General features: G+C 41.1%; 1 pseudogene; it reads left to right on the top strand.

Moving 5' to 3' along the window:
• Positions 1 to 14,335, top strand: part of LOC109271516 (mitochondrial carrier homolog 2-like) — a 55,730-nt pseudogene extending 41,395 nt beyond the window's left edge.
• The last annotated feature ends 9,630 nt before the right edge of the window (positions 14,336 to 23,965 follow it).

Raw genomic sequence — 23,965 nt, 5'->3', positions numbered from 1 at the left:
CTTCCTCTCCCATCCTTTCCACTCCCACAAGCAACTAGCCACTAAAACAATCAATTCTAGGAGCAAAATATGTTGTATATCAATTCCTAGTGCCATAGTTAATGCTTGCATGGTATGTTCTCTTAACTATCACACAATTTTATAACAGGTTTTCATGCCACATGAGTCTGTATTTTTCCACTGGCTACTGAATGAAATTCAAAGTCTTCCAGAATGAACATACTTGTCCAGTCTAATCATTGAGTATGTCTATACATACCCAACCTGAAAAAGCCCCACAAGCTTCCCTGCCTTTATTTAATGATGCCAGGCATTTGTATGCCTGGGTTGCCTTTATTGATGATGTTCCATTACTTTGGAATAAAGTTCTCTACTCAAGGAAAATATCTTTCAATTTCTGAGTCCTGTGCTAGCCCCATTATGAGGGCTTCTCATTGCTTGTTCTCTTCACTCATGTTGTTTTCTTTGAAAGCAAGAGCCTGAACCAGGGAGGTGGAAGTAGATGTGGGAAGAAGCAAAGTAGGTAATAAAAGTCTAAGCAAAGGATTGTGGGGAAGATGGACACAGAGAAGGGAGAAGTTCAAGATAAAATGATAGTCTTGGCCAGGCCCAGTTAGCTGGAGAGAATTATCATGTCTCCCTTGACAAAAGGGAAGAAGAAGGAAAGAAAGAAAGAAAGAAAGAAAGAAAGAAAGAAAGAAAGAAGAGGGGAGGGGAGGGGAGGGGAGGGGAGGGAAGGGAAGGGAAGAGAAGGGAAAGGAGGGGAAGGGAAAGAACAAAAGAAAAAGATTAATTTGGCTTTGAGTATGTTTGAGTTGAGAGATCAGCAATGAACCCAAATTGAGTTGATAATTAAAAAGCCTTTCAGAAATGAAAAGAGTGGTTGAAGCTAGAGAAAAATATTTGGAATTTACACGCAAAGAGATGATACCAGATGTGTGGGGAATAAAGGGATAGAAGATTCTGTTAGGGAAAAGGTTGGCCTGAGGTTAGACTATAAACATGTTATCAGAGTTCCAGTCCAAAATGTCAACATAGGAAGACCCTCACTTCCTCGGTGGACACACCAAGTCTACACCTATTTATAAAGCAATTCCTCCTGAAGAAAAAAATAGACAAAGAAAACCAAACAAACAAAAACAAAAACAAAAACAGAGCAAATAGAGAATGGCAAGAGAGATGGAAGCAGGGTAACAAAGGGAAACCCCGTCTGCCCACATGGTGAACTATAGTAAAGAAGGGACGTACAGGGACCATCAACAGATTCATCTGCACTGGGGCACAGAAAAAAAAGCCATGGTTTAAAAGGGCAACTAGAATATAGAGGAGCCATCTCTAGAAACCTGCCAAACAGCAGGAGAGTTGCTGGAACTCTTTCCAGGTCAGAGGAACTGATGAGTGCCAGAGTTTACATTTGCCCTCTACCTTGATTGTGCAGACAGGAGCAGAGTACCAGGCACCGTAGCTGGCCTGCCACCTCAGCAGGGCCCCAGGCCCCTAGCCCACACCAACCGCAAATGCCCTACGCACAGGAAAAAAAAAGGTGTAGTCTAAAAGAACAACTAGAACACAGAAGAACTAACATTAGAGCCCTGCCAAATGGTAAGGGAGCCGTTGGAACTCTCTCTGGGTCAGACAGGCTTGCAGGTGGCATGGTTTACATTCCCCTTCCACTTTGAGATGGGAACAGGATTCTGGATATCATAGCCAGTCTACCATCTCAGTGGGACCCAGGTCCCTAGCTCACATCAGTCCCAGCTGTCCCACCAAGGCAGCCCCAGCTTACTGGGACACCCCTGGTCAGCTCTCACTATAGCTCTAGCCATCTCACCAAGATGACATGCATGCAAAATACCCCGAACACTTCAGGCCGACACCACTTCAGCTCCAGATGACTGGCTAGAGCACCCGCAGAACAGAGCATCTCAGGACCCCATGGCCCGCACCTGCCTCAACTCTATCTGTCTTGCCACAGCACCCCCTGCACAGAGTGCTTCAGGATCCCTGGTCCACAGCCCACCTTAGCTCCAGACTCTTTCCACTAAGGTGCCCCTGCATGGAGCATCTGGCTTACACATGTCTCAGCTTCAGCTGCCCTGCCAGGTCTCCCCTGCATGGAGCACCCTGAAATACCTGAGCTTGCATCCACTTCAGCGTCAGCTGTCATCCCAGGGTGCCCTCAATACAGACATCCCTGGCCTGTGCCCACTTCAGCACCAGCCATCCCACCAGGGCAGCCCCAGCACAGAGTGTCCCAGGACCCCCTGCCCATGCCAGCCACAGCTCCAGGCAGCCAGACAAAGTCACCAGGCACACATAGTTTACATAGGGTACAACCATACACAGAATCATTTCTTCAAGTTTAGGACCAGTAGCTGTCCCATTCATAGAAACAAACACAGAAAGTCAAGCAAGATGAGGAGACAGAGGAATATGCTCCAAATAAAAGAACAAGACAAAAGCTCAGAAAAAGAACTAAATGAAACAGTGATAAGCAATCTACCTGATAAAGAGTTCAAAGTAATGGTCATGAAGGTGCTCTTCAGACTAGAGAGAAAAGTGGGTGAAGTCAGTGAGAACTTCAACAAAGAGAAAATACAAGAAAGAACCAATTAGAGTTGAAGGATACAATAACTGAAATGAAAAAAATACATTAGAGGTAATCAATAGCAGATTAGAGGATGCAGAAGAACAGACCAGCAATCTGGAAGATAGGGTAATGGAGAGCACCCAGGCTGAACAGCAAAAAGAAAAAGAATTAAAAAAAAAAAAAAGTAAGGATAGGTTAAGGGATGTCTTAGACAACAGCAGTGAACAAACACTTGCATTGTAGGGGATCCCAAAAGGAGAAGAGGGTAAGGGGACAGAAAAATTATTTGAAGAAATAATACTTGAAAACTTCCATAATCTGGGGACGGAAGTAGACATCCAGGTTCAGGAAGCACAGAGAGCTCCAAACAAGATAAACCCAAGGAGGTCCACACCATGACCTGTAATAATTAAAATGTCAAAGATTCAAGATAAAAATGCTGATTCCTTACCCAGAACTATAAAATTAAAAGGTCTGAGTAGGCATGAAAATCTGCATTACAACAAGCCCTCTGTGTTGCTCTATGCTTACCATAGTTTTTAAAGAGCTATTTGATATTAGAATGATGGATTTTAAATTCCTTAAGGTTGCTTGATGCATGTAAGAATTTATAATGAAGTGTGTGTATATATGGTGGGGATGGGGAGTGATGGATGGGGTAGGAGTGCTGAAGTTTGACAGACCTGGTAATCTGGGAATTGGTTATGAAAATGACAGTTTTCTTGAGGCTGGAGAGTGTGGCATTCAGATGGGATGACAGAGAAAAGGTATGTGAACAGGCACTGGTAACTGAGTTGTCTTATGTGTATGAGTAGTGCTTGTTGGCTATGTTTCACTGCATAAGTCCCTCTGTGAAATAAACCCTGTTATGGTGATTGTTTTCAAAAACTATTGTGAGAAATAAACCAGAGAGACAAACATATAATGAAAAACATGTATTTACATTTGACCAATTCCTAGAAGATGAAAGTTGATATTTTTTGGAGTATGGTATCATTTTAAAGCCCAAATATCACATGAGTCATTGTTTTCGATAACTTTTATCACTACCAATCACTCTCAAACAAAATATATAACTTTAACTTAACAAGCTATAACTATCAGGTTAAACAAATTTAATAAACTAGCAGTTTATCTAATTTCTTAAATTTGTTAGCTCCAGTACCTATTAGTCTTAGAACTTCTCTCTTCAGAAAGATAAACAAGCTTTAAATATAGACAATATATAGTGAAAGCTTGCCACTCTATAAAAATTTGCCACCAATTGTAAGCTTATCTATAAAGAGCATAGTTATGAGGGAAAAAAAGAAAAAGAAGAAATGTGGCTGTCACCCTCAAAAATTTATTCATGCCCTTTGTGGTTCCCTCCCTCTCATCCCTCTTCACCCTCCACTTGGTTCCAGGTGACCACTGAATCTGCTTTAGTTATTGTAGATTAGCTTGCATTTCTAGAATTTTATATAAATGGAATCATATGGTACGTATGTACTCTTGTTTTCATCCGACTTCTCTCACTCAGCATATTATTTTAAGATTTATGCATGCCATAGTGTTTGTAAATAGTTCACCCATTTTTATGGTGGAGTTGTATTCCATTTGTGTGACCATACATTTATGTTAATCCATTCACCTATTGATGGACATGTTAATTGTTTCCAGTTTTTGGCTATTACAAATTAAGCTGCATTAAAACACACACACACACACACACACACACACACACACACACATAAAACATGTTACTAGTTTCTAAGATGAGAGGAGGAATTCTGAGTAGCAAAAGAGCCAGACAAAGACTGGCCACCGAGGTAAAATTACACATTTTAGTTTTCTAAAAAAGTAACTTTTTTGTCTTTAACGTGTTATGGAAACTAACAATTTCTGAGACATCATACTTGTGATTTGAGGAAACTGCCAATCCTCTGCTCAGTTGGGTCCCTTTTGATTAGAAATTGTGAAAATTCATCATTTTTCTTCCAAAAGAGGTATTCTATTCTTATGTGAGGGTATCTAACCAAAACCAACAACCAAATATCAGGCTGTAGAATTTTTTTTTTTAATTTTTTTTTTTAACGTTTATTTATTTTTGAGACAGAGAGAGACAGAGCATGAACAGGGGAGGGTCAGTGAGAGGGAGACACAGAATCTGAAACAGGCTCCAGGCTCTGAGCTGTCAGCACAGAGCCCGACGCGGGGCTCGAACTCACGGACCGCGAGATCGTGACCTGAGCCGAAGTCTGACGCTTAACCGACCAAGCCACCCAGGCGCCCCAGGCCGTAGAATTTAAAGAGAAGTGTGTTAGTAGGAGCTGTTTTCACATCATCTAATAACATACTGGGGTGGGGGACTGGAATAAAATGTGTTAAAATGGATTCAATTTGACCAAATTACAGCTTTTGAAAGAACTTCTTTTTAGCACAGGGCTTCTTTGTTGTTTTTAGAGGAATTTATTGAAATAAAAATATTATAAAAATACATGCTTGTTGTAAAATGAATCCAAACAATCCATAAATAAAGAAGTAAATATGAAAGCCTCATCATGTAAGCAAGTTGGCCTATACCCTTATAAACTTTTCAGAATACATACATAATTATATATATATTTTTTTCTACATATGACTTGCCCAACTTCCACCATCTCATTTCCTCTAAAAATAACAACCTATAGCAATTAAAAATTACATTTAAAAAGGTTACATTTCTACAGGACACCCACACGTATCACATTTCACATTTGTTACATTCTGACCCTTACTCTGATGGTAGAAATGGGCAGGGTAGGATTATTGGTGCCATTTTATAGGCAATATTATTCACGCAAAGTCTCAAGGCTACTTGTGCTGAAGAAGTTGTGACTTGAGTCCTCCATACCAAAAAACATGTTTCTTTACTACATCACACTGTTCCCCACAGTGGGATTTCCACATCTGAGTCTTCTCAGCCTCAGCTAAAGTGTTCTACAGTGTACATCAGATCAAAACCTGAATTAGGATATAATTTTGAACATCACCATGTAGTTGCCTACTAGCTTTCTTTAGATAGGAAAAGAGTGGCCTTCCAAACTTAATCTACCAAGTATCTGGATTACATCTTGAAGTGATGACAATGGAGGGTATGATGAAAATTCTACAGGACTCCACACTGATGTTTCTATATATAACCTAACTTTATACATAAATATTTCTGGCAATGGGCACATTCACTACTGAACAATATGCTGGCAAAACAAAACAAAACAAAATAAGACAAAACAACACAGTGGGCCCAAGGAAGAGTCACTTATGCTAAACTCCACAACACCAATCTGAGACTTAACCATAGTTTCTGCTCTCCCAGAAATGGATTCTTAAATCATTCAATCAGGAATCACCTGATGAGCACCAGTTAGGATATTCTGCCTGATAGAGCCCCATCCCTTAAAGGAAAGTAACCTTGCAATAACCAACCCACTTTTTTGCCTAGTAAAAAAAGAGCTGCTCCCTTCTGCCTATCAAAGTCTATCATTTTTTAAGTTTATTTTTATTTTGAGAGAGAGAGAGAGAGAGAATCCCAAGCAGGTCTGCACTATCAGCTCAGAGCCCAATGCAAGGCTCGAACTCATGAACCATGAGATCATTAAAATTCTACCATTTTGTACAGCTCCGTGGAGCCCTATTCGGTCTGCTAGTTTGGATGCTGCTTGATTTGAGTTTATTTTTGCCCAAATAAACTCTTAAAATTTTTACATATGCCTGTGTTTATCTTTTAACAGTTCTAGTGAAGGGAAATTGGTAGAAGAGATGCAAGAGGTAATACAGAGGAAAAAGCGCTACTATATTTCATTTCTGAGAAACACTTTTCCCCACATCTTACTACTTAGAAATAGGCATTCATCTTACAAATCCATGGATCTTTGATTTGGTGAAGAACACTAAACAGAGACTCATTAAAACTGGACTCTTGTCTAAATTCCGATAGTTCCCCATTTGGGGAGGGGCATTTAATCCCCCAGTATTGTGAACAAGACATGACATACGTAATGCTCACTGCAGGCTACGCAGGAATTGCTCTTAATAATAACTAACATTTATGGAGGGTTTGCCCTGTTCCAGTTACCGTTCTTAGCACATTGAGAGGATTTTCTCATTTTAATCCTCATAGCAAACCTCTTAGGAAACTCCTATAAATATCCCAGTTTTATAGATGAGCAAAGTGAGATTTAAAAGGTTCAAATGAATGTAGCTATAGGTGAAAACTGGTAAGTGGCAGAGCTGGGAGTTGAAGAAGGAAGTACAAGGCCAGAGGCTCCCCCACTAACCCCAATACTGTTGACCTACTTGCTAGCTATGATTTCACCTCATCGCCTTTTTATTTTCCTTCTTCCTGTTCCCTTCCTCCACAGGTTTACTGCTGATCCTGATTTATTATAGACTCAGATGCCTTTAGGATTATACACGTAGAAAGAACTGGTAAAGTATGATCAGTGTTAGGGATAGTAAACAATATGATTCTCAGCCTGGGCATGTGCACACACACACACACACACACACACGTTAAACAACACATCAAATTAAACCGAAAACCAAACCAAATAGCCGTGGACTAGCTTTTTAAAAAGTAATACAAATTAAATTTATTAGGGATCCTTGGAATGTCCAAAAAAATGTGTTGATTTCAGCTACCAGTATGGGAACTTTGATTAAGTCTCCAAGTAATCGTATCTATTCCAGATGGATTATAGCAACACCTGCAAAAACTCCAGTAAACCTAAGGAAAGAAGGTGACTCGAATGGATCTATAAGTCCCTAAAGAGGAGGTCTCCAAAATGACATTTTTATTGAGCACGTCCTATCAAATAACAGGTACTTTTGTTTCATGCATCTTCTCCTTAAACCATTTCTAAGAAGGAGGACTAGAGGGTCTTGTTTTTTTGGTTACCCAATTAAGGCTCTAGGGAGTGAATAACTTGCCCAAGACTTTCAAAGCCTCAGCTTTTTCTGTACACTCACGGGGTCAGAGATGGATGTATCATTAAGCCAATGAAGACCCTCAGTTCTTTCCAAAGCCCTGAATCTGTTTTTATTCATAGTTTTATGTTCTCTTTCTTTAAAAGAGCCCTCCAAACTGTTTAAACATTATGGTCCCTCAAAACACAGATCCATGCTGTAGGGAGGGGAGTCAAAAGGCTGTGCTAACAGCTATCTTGAACGAGTCGCCCTCTGATTCCAGCTCCCTCCCAGTTGAAGAGAAAGCCACAAACCGCACAATCTCTGGCCCATCCCAGAACTGTGGGAATTTATACATCCTGTACTTCTCCTGAGAGAAGCATCTAGCTCTCTGCTGTTCACCATGCAGAGACACTTGGAGGACAATGTTGACTATATTTTTGCAGCCTTGGTTTTTCTATTAATTGCCAAGTTGCCCCTAGCCTGCAGGAAATGAGATGCCAAAAGGAAGGGGAGTGGATCCCTTCCAGACCTCTACAACTCTCAGATTATACTAAACCAGTAGCAAAAACCCTCTTTAGCATTTGAAAGGGAAGGCAATTGTATTGCTAAGCCTCACTCTACCGCCTCCAGACTTTTCTCAGCCAGAGAACAAAGGGAAAAAAGCAAACACCACTTCACACTCTTATTCATTGGAGGTTAAAAGAGACCTCCCACTATACAAAAGTCCTTCTAAAGGTCAGTTTGGGAGTGTATTGAGGAGGGCACTGGCTGGGGAACAAAATGTTTACCATCACTCTCAGGCGGCTGCTTCTGTTTTTCTTTCAGCACGTGCACGGGGTACATCTGTCAGAATTGGACGTTTTCATCCCCAGTTAGCTTGCTGGTGGTCAAATTATGCTTCCTTGGCCCTCCTCAGTCTTTTGCAGATTCTTAATTCCAGTTGAACTAAGAAAGCAGGGCCACCGCGGGCCAGGACAACTCCCTGGGGACTGTTATTCATTCATATTCATTGAGTCAACAACTACTCATTGAGTACGGAACATGTGTCAAGCACTGTTCTAGGTGCCAGAAGGATGTAACAACACTAGAGCTGATGCAGTTGTCTTAGAGCTTCCACTCAATGCGGAAAGCCTGACATTAAACAATAAAACATGCACACCATTTTTTTTTAACTACAACTGTGATAAATATCTGAAGGAGCACAGTGTGCAAAAAGAGAGGTTAACATGAGAGTGGCTGACCTCACAAGGCCTGTAAGAGAGGGGGACTTCTTTGAGGAAGTGAGTGGGAGTTAGCTATGTGCCAGAGAAAGTTGTGATCATGCTGGGTATCGCAGGCAAAAAGTCCCTGACTTGGGAAAAAGATGGCAGGGCACAGAAATTGGAAGACTAATGTGGCTAGAGCCCAGAGGGCAAGCCAGAATGCAGCTGGAGATTGGTCAGGAGGGGAACTTCTATAAGGTGTCTATTCTGTAGGCTTTTGCCTTCTGTCTCCAAGGCAACAGTGAGGAGGGGGATCTTGGGGGGCGGGGGTTAGTTACAGGATTTAATAAGGGAAGTGACTTATGAGGTTTGTAGTGTCAAGAAAGAGTTTTAGGGGCAAGACACTGATCCAGGGAAACCAGTTAATAAGCTATAGCAAAAGTCAACATGAAAAGTTCTCAAATTTTAATTAATTGCCTGGGAATCCTGTTACAATGCAGATTCTGATCCAGGAGTGATCTGGGGTGGGGACTAAGATTTGCATTTATAACCCAGGTGCACAGGTGCTGGTCTGGAGATATACCACAAAGTTTCTACTAGCAGTTTTATTATTTTAAAGTTTATTTATTTATTTTGAGAGAGGTATAGAGCTCTCAAGAGTGGAGGAGGGGCAGAGAGAGAGAGAGAGAGAGAGAGAGAGGGAGAATACCAAGCAGGCTCCGTGCTGTCAGTGCAGAGCTGGATGTGGGGCTCTTCTCATGCCAGTAAGATCATGACTTGAGCCTGTACCAAGAGCCAGATGCTCAACAAACTGAGCCACCCAGGCGCCTCTCTACTAGCAGTTTTAGATTAAGGTGTTTGCAGTACAGGTGAAGAAAAGCAAACAAACTTGAGAGCTATTGTGTGGGAAGTGAAACAGGTCTCTGACTTGGGTGACTCTAGTGGAAGGGAATTGTATTCTTGGAGATGGACTGTACCAGAAAAGAAAGAGCAAGTCTGGGTGGCAGGCGAAAAGCTCAGTTTTGGACATGTTGAGTTTGATATGTCTGAGGAATCTCTAAAGAGGCTATGTTACATATGAATATGAAGCTCAAGAAAGAAGAAGAAACTGGGGATACAAATTTAGGAGTTATCAATATGTAGATGGCATATGAAACCATGAAAATGGATGCTGTCAGCATAGGGAGAGGGTATACAGCAGGGGTCACAAACTCAATTTTGACCTGCTGGCCATCTGTTAGTCCTCTCTTAACTATTTTGGGAAGAGAAGAGTCCCAAGGTGAAGCAAGTATTTAACAACTGAGTGAGGAGGAGAAGCCAGTAAAAAAAATTGAGAAGAAAATGTCAAAGATGAAAGAAAACCAAGTTGCTATCCAACAGCCAATGTCTTTCTTCTTTGCTGACAGAACAGATTTGAGACATGGAGATGGCTTGGTATTAAAAAGATAAATCCTCTCTGTAGTCCCTGTGGCTGAGTTGTGGTTGATCTAAACCAGACATAATCTCATGCCACTCTGCCCGAAGATTGTACCAGTTGTGGGCTCTGACCAATGAGAAAAAATGGCAAAGGATGTAGTGAGTGGGGAATTCATGGAAGGCATTTTTCTTTCCTTTATTATAAAAAAAGAACAAGAAGAACTTCATGCATGGTGCCACTGCGCATCCCCAACCCCCCTTTACTGTTATGAACTTAGATATGGTGTCAGAGCAATGTCAGGCATCCTAAGGCTGAGAGAAAATGAAATGGGGGTGATAACTCAACAGTAGAGGATAGCGAAATTAAAAACGAAAAGTGTCCATGTTGCCGATGACATAGCTGGGCTGCTTAGCTGCTCTGGAACTACCTCCTTCTACTGTTTTTGTTAAGTGAGATGATAAATACCCATGCTACTTAAGCCACAGGTAGGGGATTCTGTCACTTGCAGCTGAATGTATTTCCAGGTGTTAATTAGTGCATGTTGTGTAGTGACATTGTGTTGTGTAGACCTGGAGTTAGATAGATGTGGTTCAGATAGATAGTGTTTAACTTTGGACATTTTGTGTGTTTCCTCATCTGCAAAATGGAGATAATAATAGTATCTATCCCAAGAACTCTCCTATACTGTTGATGGGAGTGTAAATTAGCAAAACTACTCTGTAATTTGGCAGGATTTACTAAAACTGAAAATGCATGAAGCCTAAAGCCCCACCATTCTCCTTCTAGGTAAATCTTAGAGAGACTCTTGCCCAATGCATTGAGGGACATATACAAGATTACTCATTGAAGCGTTTTTTGTAATAGGAAAGAATTAACAACAGGGAGAAATACATAGATATCTATCTATACATAGATTCTATCAGGGGGAAATATATAGATAAGCTATAGTATATCCATATGATAGTATACCATGGAGCAGTTTAAACAGATGAACTAGCTCTCTCTATATATATCAACATGGATGGGTCTCAGAAACATAATGCTGAATAAAAAAAGCAAATTGCAGAGTTAGACATGCAGTATGATCCATTTATATATATTTTAAAAGCAGACACTACACTACATATTTTTGTGGATCTGTAAGTCTATGGAGAATAGATTGGAACAACATATATTCGATACACTCAGGAATGAGGGATAAAGAAGATAAGAAAAAATAGGGGTCATGTCTAGACAGATGATTATATCATGCCAGTAACGGGAAAGAATGACTGACTGAATCAATTCAATTCTGTGCATCTGCAGTTCAACCTTAGAAACAAAATAAAACAAAACAAAACATAATAGTATCGCTCTTCTAGGATTAAATGACATCATATATCAGTGGCTCACAGTAAGGGCTTAACAAATGGTGGTCATCATCATTATTATTATGTCCACTTGCTGTCTCTGCCTTTTTGCTTTCTATAGGCTCTTTCTATTACAACAATCTTAGATGGGGAGTTTGGTTGGGTACTACACTCTGGGCCTAAATGTCCAATTCCCATTTATTGTTTGGAGGCCTATAACAGCAAAAGGCTTGGTTTCAGCCAGGTGTTGATGTGCATTAAGACTACTCTAATGGGTTAAAAAAAAAAGTGCTATAAGGCCCACCCAATGGCAGCCCCAACCTACTGATGTCCCAAATAACCACAAAGAGGGGAACACCTTGCTCTTGTGACTCCTTGCATTTTGCATACATAGCTTGTTTAATCAGAACTAGATTGAGCAAAACAAGAAATTTACTGATGCATGTGAAAATTGGAAATTTCAAGAAAAGAACTGGCTTCAACTTTTTCAACCGAATTGGAGGATTTCCACTGCCTTGTACCTACCTACATCTGCTATTTCCACGGCTGAGATTTCTGTTGCTTGCAGTGCTTACTTCCAGATACCTGTTTTGAACCAGTCCTGCAAGCTACTGGAAGAAGCTCTGAATGATCTAGGTGGAAAAAGGAAGTTAGTGGAAGCATACTCAATAGCTCACAGAATTAAAGGAAATGCTGAGAGCCATGTGTTGGGAAGAAAGGGAAGGAGGGAGCTATAGGGTCTCACTGAGGAATACATTCTCTTTCCTTAGTTGTGACATAGGAATAGTACAGCTCCACCTACCTAGAGTCCCTCTGTCATTCTCCCTGAAGAAAGAGTCTGGTGGATTAATTCGTGATGGGGCACCTTGTAATCGACTGTCCTATTAAGACTCCATAGAATTGGAAGGAGTAGTCGCCCCAAAGACAAGCTACTTCCAATACAAGGGGAAGGATGCTGGCTAGCAAAAATGACAAATGTCTACTACACTGTTAAATATTGTTTAGGATTCCAAAAGTCATACATGGAAAGATAAGATATTACAACTTCATTATCTGCTTGTTTAATGACTTGGGGAACTAACTTCACAATTCTTTTCTCTCTTTCGTACTGACAAAGTGGGGTTCATGACACATACTCCTTTCTTAGGTCACCAGATGTAAGTCTCAATAAATTTATACTAACTCTGAGCCGGAAAGGGTCTCAGATCTCTTAAGGTATTGATTCTCAATCTTGCCGTGGCTGCGCATTAAAGTAACCTGGAACACTATTTTAGAATGCACACACCCAGAAAGCCTGATTTAATTGGTCTAGGAGGGAGAATTTGGGCATCAGTACCTTCCTTCCTTTCTTTCTTCCTTCCCTCCTTCCTTCCTTCCTTCCTTCCTTCCTTCCTTCCTTCCTTCCTTCCTTTCTTTTCTTTGTATTTCTTTTCTTTGTCTTTCTTTCTTTCTTTCTTTCTTTCTTTCCTTTGTATTTCTTCTTTCTTTCCTTCCTTCTTTCTTTTCTTTGTCTTTCTTTCTTTCTTTCTTTCTTTCTTTCTTTCTTTCTTTCTTTCTTTCTTTCTTTCTTATCAGTATATTTAAAAAGTTCCCAGGTCAGACCTGGGAGTAACTCAGTTGCTTGGTGGTTCCATATGTCTGTCCATCTCCAGGTGCCATCATGGCAAATATGGTCTGTCAAGTGCTCCTGGGTTCCTGCCTCACTATCCTGTCCCAGTCTCTCATGCACTCGAAGGTGCTCATCCACGTGGGATATAAGCCTCTTCTTCCAACAATAGAATGAAATATTTGGGGGCAGCAAGTATGTCAGTTTCCTGTCTGTTTTATCATGTTCAGCACATTGGGAGCATTGATGGGAAGCATGAGTTGTTCACAGATTCTAAGACTGTGTTCAGGAGTCCTTGGAACTGTGGTCTATGGTAAAGTTTTACAGGATTTAGGCCCTGGAAATGAACAGAAAGAAGTCACACCTTCCTTTGACCAAGTTATGAATGATACAACTCAGGAGAGATGACGGTTCGTTCTGCTGCTACCCTTATCATAAATCCCTTCCACATGACCAACTCTGAGATCTATGGTACAATTCATTGGCAGAGAATCCAAGTACTGTGGACTTTGTGACCCCATAGTAACCTTCTATTGTGAAGAGGGCATCCTAGGATTTTTTGTGGGTTTTATTCCTCAACTCCTAGGTGACATCATTTCCTTGTGGCTTTATAACTCACTGCTCTGTTACCTATGCACTAGACAGTGGGGTTTCTACCATGAATGAAATGAAGTTATTCCCAAGCTGTCATAGGACTTTTTACCAGTATGTTGAGCTACTCCTTTGTGCTTGTCTCTAATCTTGTGGCTGTCAACAACTGGGGGCTTTCTTGGATCCCCTCGTTACTCCCCAGTGTATATTTCTTGGATAGATAGCTAGTACATGCTACAAAAAGAGGGAAATATGAGCTGATGAAATAGCTTGTCTTTCCAGAAGGTCCCCTTTGGAAAGAGTTATTGTCGTGACTTGAGAATGTTAATTTGAAGCTGTGGGGCAGGGACAGTGATATTTCTATAGTTCCAGATGCAGAGAATTATGGGAGATAACGTTGATTTCCCTCCCATGAGTGGTATTCTTTTTTAAATAATTATTTAATCTTGGAAAATAAAAATAAAAAGTTCCCAGGTCATTCTAATATGCAGCCAAGGTTGAGAAGTCCTGGGATAGACTTAGAGATAGTTTGTTCTTATTCTACTGTCCTCCTATGGAAAGTCCCTCTGTATCTCTGAAAGGTGACTGTCAGCTTGTTTTAATTCCAGTGAGGAGAGGATCTTAGTCTGCTCAGGCTGTGATAATAAAACACTGTCGGCTGGTGGCTTAACAGAAGTTTATTTTCTCACAGGTCTGGGAACTGGGAAGTCCAAGATCAAGGTTCTAGCAGGGATCAGTTCCTGGTGAGAGCTCTCTTTCTGACTTGCAAATGGCTGCTTCCTTGCTGTGTCCCTTCCACGGAGAAAGGGGAACAAGCTCTCTGATGCCTCTTCTTATAAGGACACTAATCCTATTGGATCAGGGCTCCACCCTTATAACCTCATTTAAGCTTAATTGCTTCAATAAAGGCTCTCTCTGCAAATACAGTCACATTGGGGTTTGAGGTTTCCACATATGAATCTGGGGTCAGGGGAAACACATTCAGTCCTTATCAATGAGGTCACAGCTAATTAGGTTGTAAGGTGACTCAAGTTGTAGAAAGCTCTTCATATTAAGCACAAGCCTTTCTCTTCCTAAATTTTCCCTACCTCTTGGGTCTTAATTCTGCAGCAAGGGTTAAGAGAACAGGGAGGCATCTAAGACAAGAACAACTATTTTTGCATGCATTACGGTCTCTGGAGCCTCAGGAGAATATTGTGAGCAAGATATCATTATCCCCAGTTTATAGATCAGAAGACTGATACCAGAGAGGATGAGTCATCTGCCTAAATTCATAAAGCTGATTAGTGGCAAAATGAGAATTCACACCCAAGCCTTTCTCCTTCCTAAGCCCGGCTCTTTCCAGCACTGTGCTGAAGTGATTTCTATACAACAGCCCCTAGGATATATGAAGGTAAAGTTGACTGACTCCTGAGAACATGCCTTGTTTGTCCAAATTCTGCTTGTGCTATTGCTTGTTTTTGCTTTTCTATTTCTCCCTTTCTCCCCTTTATTTCATCCATCTATTACCTACTCTTCATTCTAGCTCTGATTTACTTCTTTCACCTCATAATCTTATTTTTCCTCAATGTCTTTCCTGGAATTCCTTTCATTTTACAAACTGTAGTATGGATCAAACTTTAGCATGTGTAGGAATCATGCAGAAATATTCTGATACAGTAGGTGAAGTGGGGCCCAAAGGTGTGTACCATGGTTTGTCTATAATGTGTTTACAATTTTTTTATACCTGCTCTCCTTCCCCACCCCCATTTTTTTGCAACAGCCTTTCTCTTTCTTTTTTTAGGAAATGATTTTAGCCCACTCTGTGTGATTCTGGTGTCTGTCAGTCATGTGGTCCCATGTAATCTACCATAGGAATCGACACAGGAGTTAGAACAGCATGTCAGAATGTGTACACCATTTCTCTGGACACAGTGATTGGTCTGCTTGTCACTTAGCACCTGATCCATGAAGAGCCAATCAGAATCTTTTCTCAGGATTGCCATGGATGCAGGGAGAAAAAGAGTTCTTTTCCTTGATGTTGCTGACTGTTAGTGATGCTGATGGCCATCTTTGTTCTCACACAAATAGTCTACCTGGGAGTGAAGTGAACACAAAGGAAAGGAGAATGTAAAGGTTAAGAGTGAGAGGGACCAGTCTTGATGGCACTGCATCTAGATTTGCTGAAGTCTGTTTCTCCCTTAGGTTGCCCATTCCCTTGAGTCAATAAATACTGTTTGGTTTAAGCTTGTTACAGTTGGGTTTTACCTTCTTGCAACCACACTTAAGCTATAAAACATGTCCATTTTAGGCGTGCCTGGGTGGGTCAGTCAGTTAAGCATCTGACTTCAGCTCAGGTCATGATCTCATGGCTTGGGTGTTCCAGCCGTGCATCAGGCTCTCTTCTCTCAGTGCAGAGCCTGATTCGGATCCTCTGTCTTCCTATCTATGTGTGTTTGTGTCTCTCTCTACACTCCCCCACCCCCACTGCTTGCATTCTCTCTCTCTCTCTCTCTCTCTCTCTCTCTCTCTCTCTCTCTCTCTCAAAAATAAACATTTTTTTAAATGTCCATTTTATCCAACACTGCAATCAATACCTGCTCACAAAATAGGCACAGAGAGATTTCTCACTGTACATTTACTTTCCTGGGTCTCCAAATTGGCTGAAATACCACAACTCTTGCTGGAAATTCATGCAGAAACTGCTTTGGAATCTGTCTTTGATTCCTGGTCTTCAGCAGATACCAAGATGGGAATAGTGGTTAAGAATCCAGGCTTCAGGTTGGGCAGAAGTGGGTTCAAATTATGGCTTTACAACTTGCTACTAAGCTGCAAATTCTCTGAGGCTCAATTTTTTTTTTTCCCATTTGTAAAATGAGGGTAACATTATTTATGAAGCAATTATCACTTTGGTCTGATCCATTCCTCCTGCTCACTGTTTTTTCCCCCTATAACTGAACATGTACCTCTGGCCCATAGTGGGCATTGTCTCAGGGAGGGCCATCAATAGTACCTTTGTTCCAGCGGAGTCAAATTAAACTCTGCTTGGAATTCAAATTGTCAGTGAAAACCCACAGAAGTAGAAGGCAGTATAGGTAGAGTCATCTGATGATAGGGCCACAGACGGAGAAGAGAACCGAGAGCTGCGGCTGAGTGCCTCAGAGTGTTGTCCTTTCTGTCTTTCGTAACCCTGTTTGTGCAGCTCTTCTGATTCATGAGCCAGTCCAGAGGCCTACTCATAAATCTGTTTTTGGTTATGTGGGATCCAACTAAAGAGCCTTAATGAATCACTCCACCTCAAAAGGTAGCTCTGAAGAGCAACTGGGTGGCTTAGTTGGTTAAGTGTCCACCTCTTGATTTTGGATCAGGTCATGATCTCATGGTTCATGAGATCGAGCCCTGGGTAGGGCTCCATGCTGACAGTGCAGAGCCTGTTTGGGACTCTTTCTTTCCCTCTCTCTCTGCCTCTCCCTTGCTTGCATGCGCACACATACACTCTCTCAAAATAAATAAACTCAAAAAATAAAGTTAGCTCTGAGAATTAAATAAAATAATACATGTGAGGTAATTCACTCAGTACTGGGGATATAATAAATGTTTAATAAATGTTTACTAGTATTCCAGCTTGACTTCCTGACCGGTGAATCCTACATGGTTAAATAAGTACCCAGAAGTCAGCTATGTGGAGTTTCCCATGTGAGAAGAAGTTTGACTCTGAACTGGAGACTATATATCAGTGTCTACTCTTATACCTTTGGGTAGGGTAAGAATTAGATGGAAAGATTCTGATTCAGAAGGTCAGGGGTGGGAAAGTCAAATTTGAAATTACCAATTATTTTCTCTATCCATGGTGTGTTAATTCATATGGTAGTTTTCTTCTGATTGGAAGATACATGAAACTCCCATTGTTTCTCAGTATTGGGTTCTAGAAGCAGATTGGTCTTTGAAAAGACAGAGCCCCACAAATTGATTTCATATGTATTACATGTTTTAAATCAGTCCCTTGGTAGTAGACTGAATAATGGACCTCAGAGATGCCAGTCCTAATTCCTGGAACCTGTAAATGTTAACTTATCAGGAAAAGGGGGTCTTTGCAAATGTGATTTAGTCAAGGATCTTAAGATAGAGAGATTAACCAGTATTATATGGGTGGGCCCAATTTGCTACAATGTCCTTATAAGAGAGAGGCAGACGGAATTTACACCCACACCCAGAAAAGAGGGGTATGTGAAGACAGGCAGAATCAGAGTGATGTGACCACAAGCCAAGACATACTGACAGCCACCAGAAACTGGAAGAGTCAAGGAAGGGATTCTCTTGTAGAGCCTCCAGAGGGAGTGTGGCACTGCTGATGATTTGATTTTTGCTTAGTGAAACTGATTTTGGATTTCTGGCCTGCAGAACTGTGAGAGAATAAATTTCTGTTGTTTGAAGACACCAAATTTGTGATAATTTGTTACAGCAGCTGCAGGAAACAAATACACCATCTTAAATACATTTGTCAAATGTATTGAAAATCTGTCTAACCAAAAGCTATAAAAGACAGAAATTTTATTCTATTTATGTAAGTTATTTGGCACATTCTATCCTGCAAACTTACCAAAAAGCTGAGAAAAGTTGTTCTTATTCTTTTTCTGCACCCAAAGTGGGGCATGAACTCACAACCCCAAGATCAAGAGTCATATGCTCTACCGACTGAGCCAGCCAGGTGTTCCCAAGAAAAGTTGTTAATGCAAAGATTCAACTCCTTCTGTGGTATCATGTGCAGACCACCCCCAACTGAATGATTTTTTTTAACAGGCACACAGGTTGCTCTACTTCTGATGCAGTTTCCATTGCTCCTGGGTCTTAGTTGCAAAGCTCTTTGGCCCCTTCTGAAGAGAAGTAAAAGAATATGGCTGACCGCAGATAACAAGCCCTTTCCCCCTCACTTCTCCAGGAGCAAGAGACTGGTTCATTGCACAATGGCCTTCACATATCCCTTCTCTCCCCAAGGGATGAGGTCAAGTGAGGTCAAGCGTCTTGCGGGAAAATAAAGAACATTACTAAAGACTTCTTTCATTTCTCTCCTCTTATGGCAATGATCATTTTAATGTTTCTAATACTTTAAAAATATTGTACAAATATTTGTAAAAAATACAGAAGAATGTATAGTAAATAGTTCAAGTTCCTCTCTCCACAACTTCCCATTATACTCCCTTCCATATATTTAACCATGGTAAAATGTTTCTTTCCAGGAATTTCTTTAAATGCCTGTGTACTCCAATGGCATGTATGTGCCTGTATGTGTACTTGTACACATAGACACAGAGGCTTTTTGGTTTTTTGTTTTAATCTGATATCAATAATTGGAAAAGGCCAATTGCTGAATCAAAGCAACTCTGTTATGCCAAGATCAGGGCCATGGTTCAAAAATCTAGAACACTGACACTCAAGCTGGAGACGTTTGGGTAGATGCTATTTAAGCTTTTGAACCCTTGACTTCTTTGAATCCTCCTGGTTCACAGAAGTGATCGCCCATCTCCATTAAAAGCCAGCACTCTTTCCTTCTTGAGGACCATTAAGATGTCTTTCCCTGCATGCAGAATGTGCCTTCCTCATGATCTGCCCCCATTTTTCTTTCTGGTCATTAGGCCTATATCATTAGGGTTAACTTTCAACATAACATAGTTGGGGGACATGCTGGGCCTGATAAGGAAGGAAAGAGACTTACCTAAAGGAGTTATACGACCTAATTATAATGTATTGGTAGTAGCTGAGGGAGTATTACAGAAACTGGATTCTGAGGCCACTCCATCACGCAGGCAGAACAGTTGGATAAAGGAGAGTTTACGGATTTGTGGACACTTCCCAAAATATAAGATTTAACAGCCTGTCAAAGATCTGAGGAGACAGTATGAACTCACCACTAGTATGGATGCTAGAAACATGGAAAAAAGGTGGCTCATGCTAGATGAAGGTGAAATGCCAAAATTGCTATGGTAGACAGTGGAGAAAGGGATTAAATGCCCAGGGAAATGGGCATGCTTAAATGGATATATATGTAAGGCTAAAAAGACACCAGATGATTATGTACCCTGGAAAGGACTAATGGGCACATCATTCCCAAGGTCATAAGTAATGCATTCACGGGAGGGGCAACAGCATCACTAAAAGGTTCAGTGAGGAAAGTCCTTGATAAGACAGGGTTAACATTAGGAAAGATTACAGAATTAGGAAAGTGGGAAAGTTACAGAATTAGGCTCAATAATAGCAATAGGGATGTTAGGACTCCAAAACAACACAGAGTAGGTAATGCCACTTAACTGCCAGAAGCAAGATGGATGTAATTTTCTTAATGAGTGGCAGAGTCATAGGGTACCTAAGGGGGCCTGATCTGCAGAAAAATAGAGATGGTTAATGGACACAGTATGCCTAGGGGCAAAGTAGATGGGCACCCAATAAGGGTACAACTCAGCTTATACGGTCGGAAGAAAAAGAGATGGATGGACACTAAATTGAGGGCAATTATATGCTTTGATGTCTTGCTATGATGCTGGACCTGAATTGTTTTTCAGGTGTAGAACCCATTGACTGAATAGTCACTTATAGTTAGTTATCACAAACATTTTGGAGACTGTGGGAAACAAAGGTCTCAGTTAATATAGATCTTCAGATACTCAAAGTATCATCATGGTTTTCCAGAATGGAGGCTTGTGGAGTTTCGACCAAGGTCCTGCTTACAGTGAAACTACTGGATCTACTGATCTGCCCAACAGTCATTTTCATGATCTCCAAATGTGTAATTGGGATTGACCTATGTCGTAGTTGGCATAACTCCAACTTTGTGTTCTTGGCCCTTGGGGTATGGGCTGTCATAATGGGGAATCCCTAGTAGAAGACTCTGAAAATATTTCTTCATCCCCCCAGTCCCATCTAAGAACCAAAACCAATATCACAACCCCAGATAGGGAGATGGCAAAAGTTAAGGCTATAACTTTTGTAGAAATGGGGGACTCTACCGTATCTCCATTTAATTTGACCACCTGGCCCCCAGAAGAAGTAAGATGGCTCTTGGAAAATGATAGTTTATGGCAAACTTAAATGAATTGTCTCCCTAATTGCAACCATGGTACTATGTATGATTAATATATTTGCTAGAATAAATTAACATTGTTTCAGGTACATGACACATGCCAATTAAGTTGGCAAATATACTCTTTTATACTCTGATTAAAAAATAGCATCAGAAACAGTTTGCATTTACATAGAGTAAATAATACATTTCTACAGTTTTTCCCAAAGCTATGTTAATTCTATGTTTTCTATAAGAATATAGGCCAAAATGATCTGGACCATCTGGGCATCTCAGAGAACTTCACATTGATCCATTATATCAATGATGTTATGCTAATTGGAGCTAATGAATAAGATTGGTTAGCATGCTGGAGGACTTAGTAAGACACATGCATTCCATGCAAGATGAACCCTATAAAGAATAAGAATCCTGACACATAAATAAAATGTTGTAGTCTTTTTTTTTTTTTTTAGAGAGAGAGGCAGAGGGGAGGGGTGGGCAGAGGGTGGGAGGGAGAGAATCCCAAGCAGGCTCCATGCTCAATGCAGAGCCCAATCCAGGGTTCAATCCCACGACACTGAGATCATGACCTTGAGCTGAAATCGAGTTGGACACTCAACCAACTGAACCACCCAGACACCCCAAAATTTTGTAGTCTTGAGGTCAGTGGTGTGCTAGGGCATACCTTCCAAAGTAAAAGACAAATCATTATACCTTGACCTCCCACTACTGAGTGGAAACTCCTATCCTTGATAGGTTGCTCTCAGTTCTAGAATCAGCATATTCCACACTAGAGAATACTTATCTAGCTCATATTCCAGGTGATGAGAAATGATGCCAGCCTTCAGTAGGTGCCAGCACAAAAAAGAGTTCTTCAGCAAATTCAAGCTGCAGTGCAAGCAGCCTTGCCACCTGAGCTGTAAGTCCCTGCAAGTCCCATGGTATTAGAGATAAGTGGCAGGAAAGATGCAATGTAGCAGCACGGTTTATGGCAAGTCCCAGTGAGAGAATAACGGTGCAGATTCCCGAGATTCTGGCATAAACAACATTATATACTTAAAAGAAACAAAAACTTCTGGGGTGCTAATGGACATTGGTAGAGATGGAATGCCTGACCAGGAGACACTAAATGACCATGCTTCTAGAACCACCCATTCAGAGCTGGGTTCACGTAAGGTTGATAGAATCCTGTAGCAGTCTATTGTGAGATGAGCACGAGCTCAAGCACGCGAAGGACTAGAGAGCAAAAACAAGCTGCATGAGCAAGTAGCCCGTGACCCTCACCACTGTGCGCCAGCACCTCTTCCTCACCTCACTTTGATCATACTGGGAATCTCTTATCCTCAGCTGACGGAAAAGCAAAATCTACAAGCTTGGTTTACAAATAGAAAAGCTTAGTATGCCAGTGCTTAAAAATGGAAGCAGCCACACTGCAGCCTCATTCGGAAGTGGCTTTGAAAGACACTAGTGAGGGAAAATCCTCCTGATGGGCAGGCGTTTGGGTGATGCACCTGTTTATCCACTTTGTGTGAAAGAAGTGGCTTGAGGTTGCAATATATCAGGACTCACGGGCAGATACACAGAAAAGAGTAAGATTTAAAGAATGGAGCAAGGAGGTGGATGAGCATAGTGGAAGAACAGAGTATGAAAATCTTTCCATTATATGTTAATGCCCTCCACAGCCACTATGACTATCCAAAAACTTATGGAATATTTTATCCCTGAGAAAGGATCCTATATAAAATTGTGTCAGAACACAGAGCCTATTTTACTACAAAAGAGATATGGAAGGGGCACCTGACTGGCTCAGTCTGTACAGCATATGACTCTTGATCCTCAGGTTGTGAGTTCGAGCCCCACGTTGGGCGTAGACATTACTTAATAAAGAGAAATTCTTTATTTAAAACTTTTTTCAAGTTTATTTATTTTGAGAGAGAGAGAGAGAGAGAGAGCAGGGAAGGGGCAGAGAGAGAGAGAGGGAGAGTGAGAATCCCAAGCAGGCTCTGTGCCATCAGCACAGAGCCCAATGTGGGGCTTGATCTCACAAACGACGAGATCATGACCTGAGCTGAAATAAAGACTCAGGTGCTTAACCAACTAAGCCACCCAAGCAACCCACAAATTTTTTTTTTTAAAGGAGGTATGAGAGTGGGCTTATGACTACCGGATCCACTGGTCATACCACATACCATTCTAATCAGAAGTGACCTACCTGATAGAGCCTTAAAATGATCTTCTGAGGACACGGTTGAAATTCTAGCTTAGAAGCAGCCCTTTGTAAGAAAAGGTATCCATCCTCCAGAAGACTGAATTAAAAAAAATTTATATGACACTGTATCCCCAAGTAAGATGAATGCATAGGTCCAGTAACTAAGGGATGGAAGTAGGAGAGACCTCAATTACTGTATCTCCTAATGATCCACTAGGGACTTTGTCCTTTTTGGCTCCATAATTGTACACTCTATAAGGTGAGAGGTCTTGGATTCCAAAGGAGGACACTTTTGCAAGGGGACCTAGCAAGCTTCCCATTGAAATATAGACTACAATTGCCACTACAAGTGCTACTAGGCACTTCAGATTCCTTGTGTCCAGGGACTGGCCAACAAAGAGAGGAGTTACCATCTTGGAGGGGGTAACAGGACCTTGGTCTTCAGGAGGCAGTAGAGGTGCTTTTACACAAGCGGTAAATATGTGTGGCATCCAGATAATACACTTGTGTGTGTTTTTGTACTCCTTTGCTCAATTGTAATGGTAAATAGACATGTCAGCAACCCTGGCCTCAAGAGGACATGGTGTCCTGAGACTAATAACACCCCTCAGGTGTGGGAGTCTGGGTAACACCAATAGATAAGTCACCAAAATCAGAAGTAGTGCTGAGGTAAGAGGAATCTAGAACGGATATTGGAGGAGAAAGATGATGAGTATCACGGTCCTAAGACCAGCTCTAGGCAGGAACTGTAATTTGTCCCATTAACCTTTCTCTTCTAAGTTTCTTTTGGGAAGAGAGGTACATTAGAATCCTGGAAGAATCACCCTTCATACATATATGTGTTGTCCTTGAAGAAATGTTTCTGAGTGGCACCAGGAGTGAATAGTAATGGATATGGACATGAGCTACAATGATCCCCTTCGTGAAAAGACTTGCTGTCCTGTTAGCTCCTTCAGACTTGATCTCAGTTGCCTTGCTCAACACCACACCCTTTCCAGGGTATCTTATATCCAATGACTTGTCATGTGAGGGTTTA

The sequence above is a fragment of the Panthera pardus genome, unplaced genomic scaffold (assembly GCF_024362965.1).
Source record: "Panthera pardus isolate Hobbes unplaced genomic scaffold, ASM2436296v1 HiC_scaffold_10, whole genome shotgun sequence".
Lineage (NCBI taxonomy): Eukaryota > Metazoa > Chordata > Mammalia > Carnivora > Felidae > Panthera > Panthera pardus.
Note: the sequence above shows the minus strand (reverse complement) of the source record. Positions and strands in the feature narration are given on the sequence as shown.